A 6,924-nucleotide genomic window follows, 5' to 3' on the forward strand; every position below is an offset into this window, starting at 1 on the left:
TTAGGTGATGATTCACCCTAAAAATTGATGGAGATTATTAATTAAGTGATAGAAGGGCTAAGTACATTTCATTTACATTTTAAATGTTGAGGATTGATGTCTTGTGTTCTATGGTTTGGATTGTGGGTCGTCTCTGAAGGATCATTAAAAGCCTATAAAGAATGTTTTAGAAAATTATATTTTCATGTTTTTACTTTTTAAATGCAGAGGTGAAAGGAAGAGAGCTTTGTAACGCTATTCTCCATTGATAGAGAAACTGCTCTTATTTCACCATGAACGTAAATACATTGCCAAACTACGTATATCCTTATGTTGTGATTGTTTGATTGATTTATTTTGTTACATTGTATTTTTTCCACCGTGGATAAACTTCAATTCGTACAAGGAGTTGAAGCAGCATGCCTATCTGTTAAAAACAGTGGCCGGCACTTCTTTTATAAATTGATGTCACTGCTGACATGATCATAAACTTTTTGAGTTGATGAAAGAGTTTGTTTTGTAGCTTAATACATATGCGCTCATTGCTAGCTAAACCTCTTTCAACAAGGGTTTCTTCGAATTTGCCTAGTGGATAGAGAGAGAGAGAGAGATTACATGGACTCTTGGATGTCTTGGTGTGGCATCTTTTAATTAAATAGGAATCCCGCCCGGCCCCTATTTTCGTTCCCCAAAAAAGGCAAATACCATCCTTATCTTTTCGATTATTTTATTTTTTGGACCTTAATTAATTGATTTCGTTGGTTAATTTATTCATTTAATTTAATTTTTGTTAAGAATGTTTGGACCACATTAATGTTTTAATTTTCTTTCTGAAACTTGTCCCCAACCTCCAAATCCTCAATCCTAACACTCTTCCATATTACAAAAGCATTCCAACATTTGAGAGAGAGAGAGAGAGAGAGAGAGAGTTATTTAAACTCTTATTGAAACATAGCAAACTCCTATTGAATTGAAACTTGGCCTTCTCAATTTGTTGAATTATTTTTTCTATCCTACCATGGTTGCTATTATATTTGTGAATTTTATTTAGTTTCTCAAACAAGAGATCGTCTTAATAACACTTCTATATATAGTTGTATTTAGACCTTGTCATTTTTTTTTAATTTCCCTTTGTGGATCTTGTTTCTAAAAATTCTTTAAGTGTGTGGTAAGAGTTTTCAAAAACAAGTTGAAAGTGACTTATGATTATGTCATTATCAAAGGTGTCACTACTTTACCAAAAAAAAATATATATCAAAGGTGTCACTAAAGTTAAAAAAATGTATTATTTGACACCTTAAAAATGTGTCAATAAAAAAAAAATCCCCTCAAATAATAAGTAGAACATCATACGTGATATATCTAAATAAGGTTCATCAATACTAACACAACACGTGGCAGGGTCACAATTGTATGGCGCGATCCCGACCCATCGGATTATATCCGCATAGTACCCAATCGACCCAGATTGGGAAACCTAGTCATGTGAGGATACAATCCCCACATAGAAGGCAACAAACATATCAAAATCCAAATATAACGCATATAACGCTACCAGTGAACAAGTGCAATCCTATATATAAGGAAACAAGATCCTCCATCAATTAATAATATGAAAACTCCCATTTACGATGGACTCTCCTAACAGGACCCTTACCTTAACAAGCTGAACGTGGAGCGCAAGACTCATCATCTCCTAGTAAGGCACAACCTTTGCTTAGTTTGGTAAATAAATAATAGACCTATGGGTCAGGTATTCTATCTAGCTCATTATTCTCTCAAGTTTTCTTGAATTGTCTGTTACTAAAAAGAGCTAATTTAGGCATCAGAGAGTCCCTACCGAAGAAGACCGACTCTTCCTTGTTCATCTGTTCCTCTTTGCAGGTTCCATCCTGGAAGGATCAACTGAAGATTTCTTGACGCAACAATACGTAATAAACTCTAGATTATATTAGTTTGCTACAATATTAACGACCAAAACCCCATAAAGTGATATCATGCCATCTTTAAACAATGTAGCCTTGTAGATATCAAAGTTCCTTCTCCTCGAAGTTCCCTTAAGTAAATTTCCAATGAAATACAGCATTATTTTAATTTCAATCAATTATGGTTGAGTTTTTGTCTTGTCTAATTTTGAATTTAGTTAAATAAAATCTAGCCCGCCATTATAAGGGTGTCTATAACTGGGTTAATGTGCTAAGATTTAATTCAGTAAACTTCCGACCGGTTGTTGTTGTTGTTATTTAGCTCAATTGGGTTAAGTTAATATGTTATGGTATCGAGATTCACACATAATATTATTTTTTTCCTTTCGCATTTGATCCAAGGTTTAAAAACCCGGAATTGGATCTAGATCGGTCTCAGCTGATTCGGCTGGAATCGGTATGGAAAATCCTAGAATCGGCACGTAAATATTAAGGACTATCGATTCAATTAAGATTGATTCCGGCTGATTTTGTGGACAGTTTGTCTCATGGTGGAAAACTAAACTCGGTCTCTCTTGTTAGATTTACTGATCAACCCATTAACAAGATCTTCACTTCACATATGCTAAATCGAACACAACCAATAAAGGAGATGGGACTGTATTTCATACTTGTTCCTCTCATTTGTAGAAGATCTAAACTTTCAAAACAAGATCTCCAAAGATACACCTTGTAGTTAACAGCCACACGCTCTAATATGCCCGAGGCCTTCTACCGTTTCTTCTAAAGTATTTTTTCCTCTGTAACTTTCGTGAGTTGAGTTACAAGAATACGATGGGCAACGACAGGGACCCAGGGTTGCTATAAATAAATTCCATACCTAATCCATCCTCCCAATGGACAGTTTGGATTAAACCCCCTAAGTGATTAATATAGGCCCAATAAATCAAATCATAATAATTGAGCCCAAAACCCAACATGTCTCTCTCAAAGGTTTATTTTAATCCCTTACTTTACATGGATGGAAAGAAATGCAAGGCGGTTCGAAGGATGATCTAAGCCAACAAGGTTTGTCTTAGCTTTAGTGAGAAACGAGTTCAGTTTTCATCCTCAATATGTAGCTGGTCGGTCTTTCTCTCAGTCGGATTTGAGTAGTACCAGAAGGCCAGGAGTGTTAGTCTCTCTAAGAAGGCCAAGGGATCTGTTGGAAATCTTTTGAGGGGTGCTCTTTAGGGAATCCAGGAAAGGTAGGAGCTAGTGGAGTTTGTAGAGATGACAATGCTAAGGTTGTGGATTCTTTTAGAATTTTTCTATGCTTAAAAACAAACTTCGAAGATGAATTGGAAAGAGCAAGGGATTTGAACATGTAGCACTTATGGGCGGAATGCGATTCAGTGACGATTGTAATGCTAGTGAACAAGAGGGTATTCCCTTGGTTTGTATGACAACATTGGTTGGGAATTCTTCATTTACTTTGTGGAATGGAGGCTTTCTTATTGCTTTCACAAAGCCAATCCGATAACAATTTTTTTTTATGACTAATTCAGTTACCAGATTTGAGTCATCTTTACCAAGTGTGAATTGGCCACTTTTAATCAATTTGGAATTGAAGTTGGATGCTCAACGGAGATCAAGATCTCGCTTTAGTTAACTCTTATGTTCAATTTTTTATTTCTGTTCTAATGGTGTGTAACATTTCTTGTTGATGGAATTGCCGAAGGTGGGAATGATTTCCTATCTATTTGAAGCTTTGTCGTTATAACTGGATTTCTGTTTGTATATTTTTATTTTTTTGTTCTTTTTTAATACAAACAACCTTTTAGCAAAAGAAAATTTGGTTTTCGTTATTATTATTATTTTTTTATTAAACAAATTGTTTTTCTTTATTCAATAAAATACAAAAATGCACATATCAATTACATGGATTGCAATCAAGATCGAGTCTTTTTGTTGATATATATATACATAATATTACCTGATTGGCAATCAAAGGCCATTCATTCTCTTTTATTAAGAAATCCCGAATAGTAAAACCCACTCATCAATGGATAATTAAGTAAATAATAACACCGACATGTCAACATGGAAGATAATTAAATTAATGTGAATATTAATTATATGATACTAAATTAATATTAGCTACATCTTTTTATACTACTACTCCCTCCCACTTAATTTTGGAATTAGTAGATTGATTTGAGAGTTGGTTTTGTCTACGGGACTAGAATTTATTTATAAATTAGTCAATTAAAAGAAATCAACTCCTACTTTCAACCTTTGTCAACTTATTCTATCATATCATACCCATTAATTCTGTCTATCTACCCTTTGAATTTTATTCTACAAAGTGAAAAGTCAGCAACAAAAACAACACTGTGGAGATCTGATCAGTACAACAACCATTGTGTGAAATCAAAATTTTCATCTTTCTTTCCCTTTCTTCTTTTTATTTGACAAGTCAACTCAAATTCATAAAGCATTAATAATTAATTCTAGGTTTTCAAGTTGTTATTGCTTTCCAAAAGTTGCCTAAGCAAGAAATTTAATGAGAATGTGTCATTTGGACTAGGTGGGTGGGGGGGAAGGTAATTGGGTTTTGTATTTTCGACCTTACCCTCAAAACCCATCATCTTCTTTAACCATGAACCATTAACCCTAGCTATACCCCCTCCAAGCCCAAAACCACACCTTCATCTCCAAACCCCAAATGAATTTTTATTTCTTTAATGTTATAGGTATTGTCTCCTCGACCAAAGATCACCTAATCAGTGAATGTTTCTCCTTTTTTATAAATGGTTTACTTAATGCATATCACCTCTTATATCAGTTCACCATGAATGTAACCAATTTAGCCCATGGATATTGAGATCTCCATAGCTATGTTGTAGAACCTAAAACCTTAAAACGACACAGAAAAAAATGAAAATTGCAAACAAACAATCGCATAATGCAAGGATTTATATGATTCAGTTAGATTGTCTACGTCCATGATGTGATGAAATTTACTTCACTATCAATGGAGAATAAGGTTATAGTAGTTCGGCTCCATGCCTCTCTCAAATTACAAAAAATATGTACTCTCATTATACTTCATAGCAATATTATATAGATATATTTTCCCGAAATACCCACATAACCTTAAAAAATTGTCACAATTGCCACTTAACTATCATTCAAAATCGACACACAAGCAATGAAGTAGAAGACATCATACCCACAAAATATGGGTAGTTATAAATGTACTTTTGAAGTGCTAACATTACATGGAATGTACCATCTGAAAGGAGGTTCCTAAAAGTAGGAGAGAAGGTAGACCAGGTCCCTTGGGAGACTGGGACAGATGATCCAGTCAATTTGGTTGGATCACAAGGCTGACTGGTCAATCAAATGTAGGGGTGTAAATGAATAATCGAAACCGTATCTGTTTAGTATTATCCAAGTCCGTCCAAAAATTAATCGGATACAGATGTGAATATAGCACTATCCAAGCCAAATCCAATCCGTTTACATCCCTAATCAAATGACAACAGCTAGCTAGACTACCTCAGGATTAATATAACCAGATTCTTGTACAACCAAGCTTAAAATTTGTGATACTACTGTGTACATAGAAAGAAGATCAGTTGCCAACATCAACACTGCACTGTTTTAATATAACTTTTAGAGAAGTGCCAAGGAAGGAGGAAGCCACTGAGCTGGTACCTTCATTTACCCTCAAAAGGCATTGTGAGTGGTGACTGGTGAGGTACAACTTACAAGAAGACTCAGTCATAACAGATGCATGGAATTATAACCCAATAGCTAGCTAGTTTAAACAACTAGGTCATTTTACTGTGTCAGTAGGTATCAGTCGGTTTCATGTACCATTTACAGCAACAGTGAATACCCCAATTAGAGCAGAGAGAGAGAGAGAGAGAGAGAGGGGGACAGCTAGCAGTTTGCAGAAAATGTATTCTGAAGTAGAACTTGGCAAGTGGTACCAAAGACTTGGTCAAAATCTTCTTTAGCTTAGTGGATTCCTCTTTCTTTCCTTTTGACCTAAGATTTGATCACAAACTTAATAAAAGAAGACTTGGTTCTCTTTCCAGTTACTTCAACTAGTGGGAGAAACAGAACCCCAACAAAAACACACAAGTACATTTTCCCCATTAGGGGAAAACATCAACTGAGTGTTAAGAAAAAGGGGGAAAAAAAAACACAAAGACCCACACGTCAGTCCCTAATTAATGATGAAATCCTAGAAGTTGAAACTGAGTCTTTTATTGGTCTTGAGATGAGAAGAGGAGCAGAATGCATGAGTTGCATGAGCATGAGGAGGAGCCCACCTTCAAACCCACAAAAATTATGATTCTGCCAACTCTGGACGCTTCTCCCTAAACAAAATCCTTCTTAATTTCCCCCCTCTCTCTTGAATCGTTAAAAATGATTATTTTCTCATCCTTCTTTAAGCACGTACGTAATAAAGGCGTATATAGCTTCTGAGCACTTAATTTAGTCATGAATCAACAATGACCTCATTCCAGAACTGGTTATACTTGCAATTATCTGTAGGAGGAAGTTTTTCATCACCATATCATCCTAGGGTTCACAAATCCCTAAGATACCCTCTCGCGCACATTTGAAGCCCTGCATTAAATAGATTCTCATTCACTGTGGCTATTCTGATCCTAATCTGAAATATATATTGATAGAAATTATTGTTAACAGAAACATCAAGAAACAAGAGGAAACAAAACAGAATCAAGCAAGGATGACACAGATTTAACAGGGTTCACACACCAATTTGGTGTACTACATCTACGGGCGAAGCTGAAGATGATTCACTATGTAATGGAAGAAAAATTACGGTGGAAATCTTAAAAGTTGCACCAAGAACTCTCCCCAAAAAACCCTAACATGAAAAATGCCCAAATTATACTTCTCTCTCTTGCTCACACAACAAGACCATAAAACAAGGTAATACTCCTCCAAGTTGGGTCGTTCACAGACCTCACAAAATTTCTCCTTCAGATCACCACCA

The sequence above is a fragment of the Telopea speciosissima genome, chromosome 5, assembly GCF_018873765.1.
Source record: "Telopea speciosissima isolate NSW1024214 ecotype Mountain lineage chromosome 5, Tspe_v1, whole genome shotgun sequence".
NCBI lineage: Eukaryota > Viridiplantae > Streptophyta > Magnoliopsida > Proteales > Proteaceae > Telopea > Telopea speciosissima.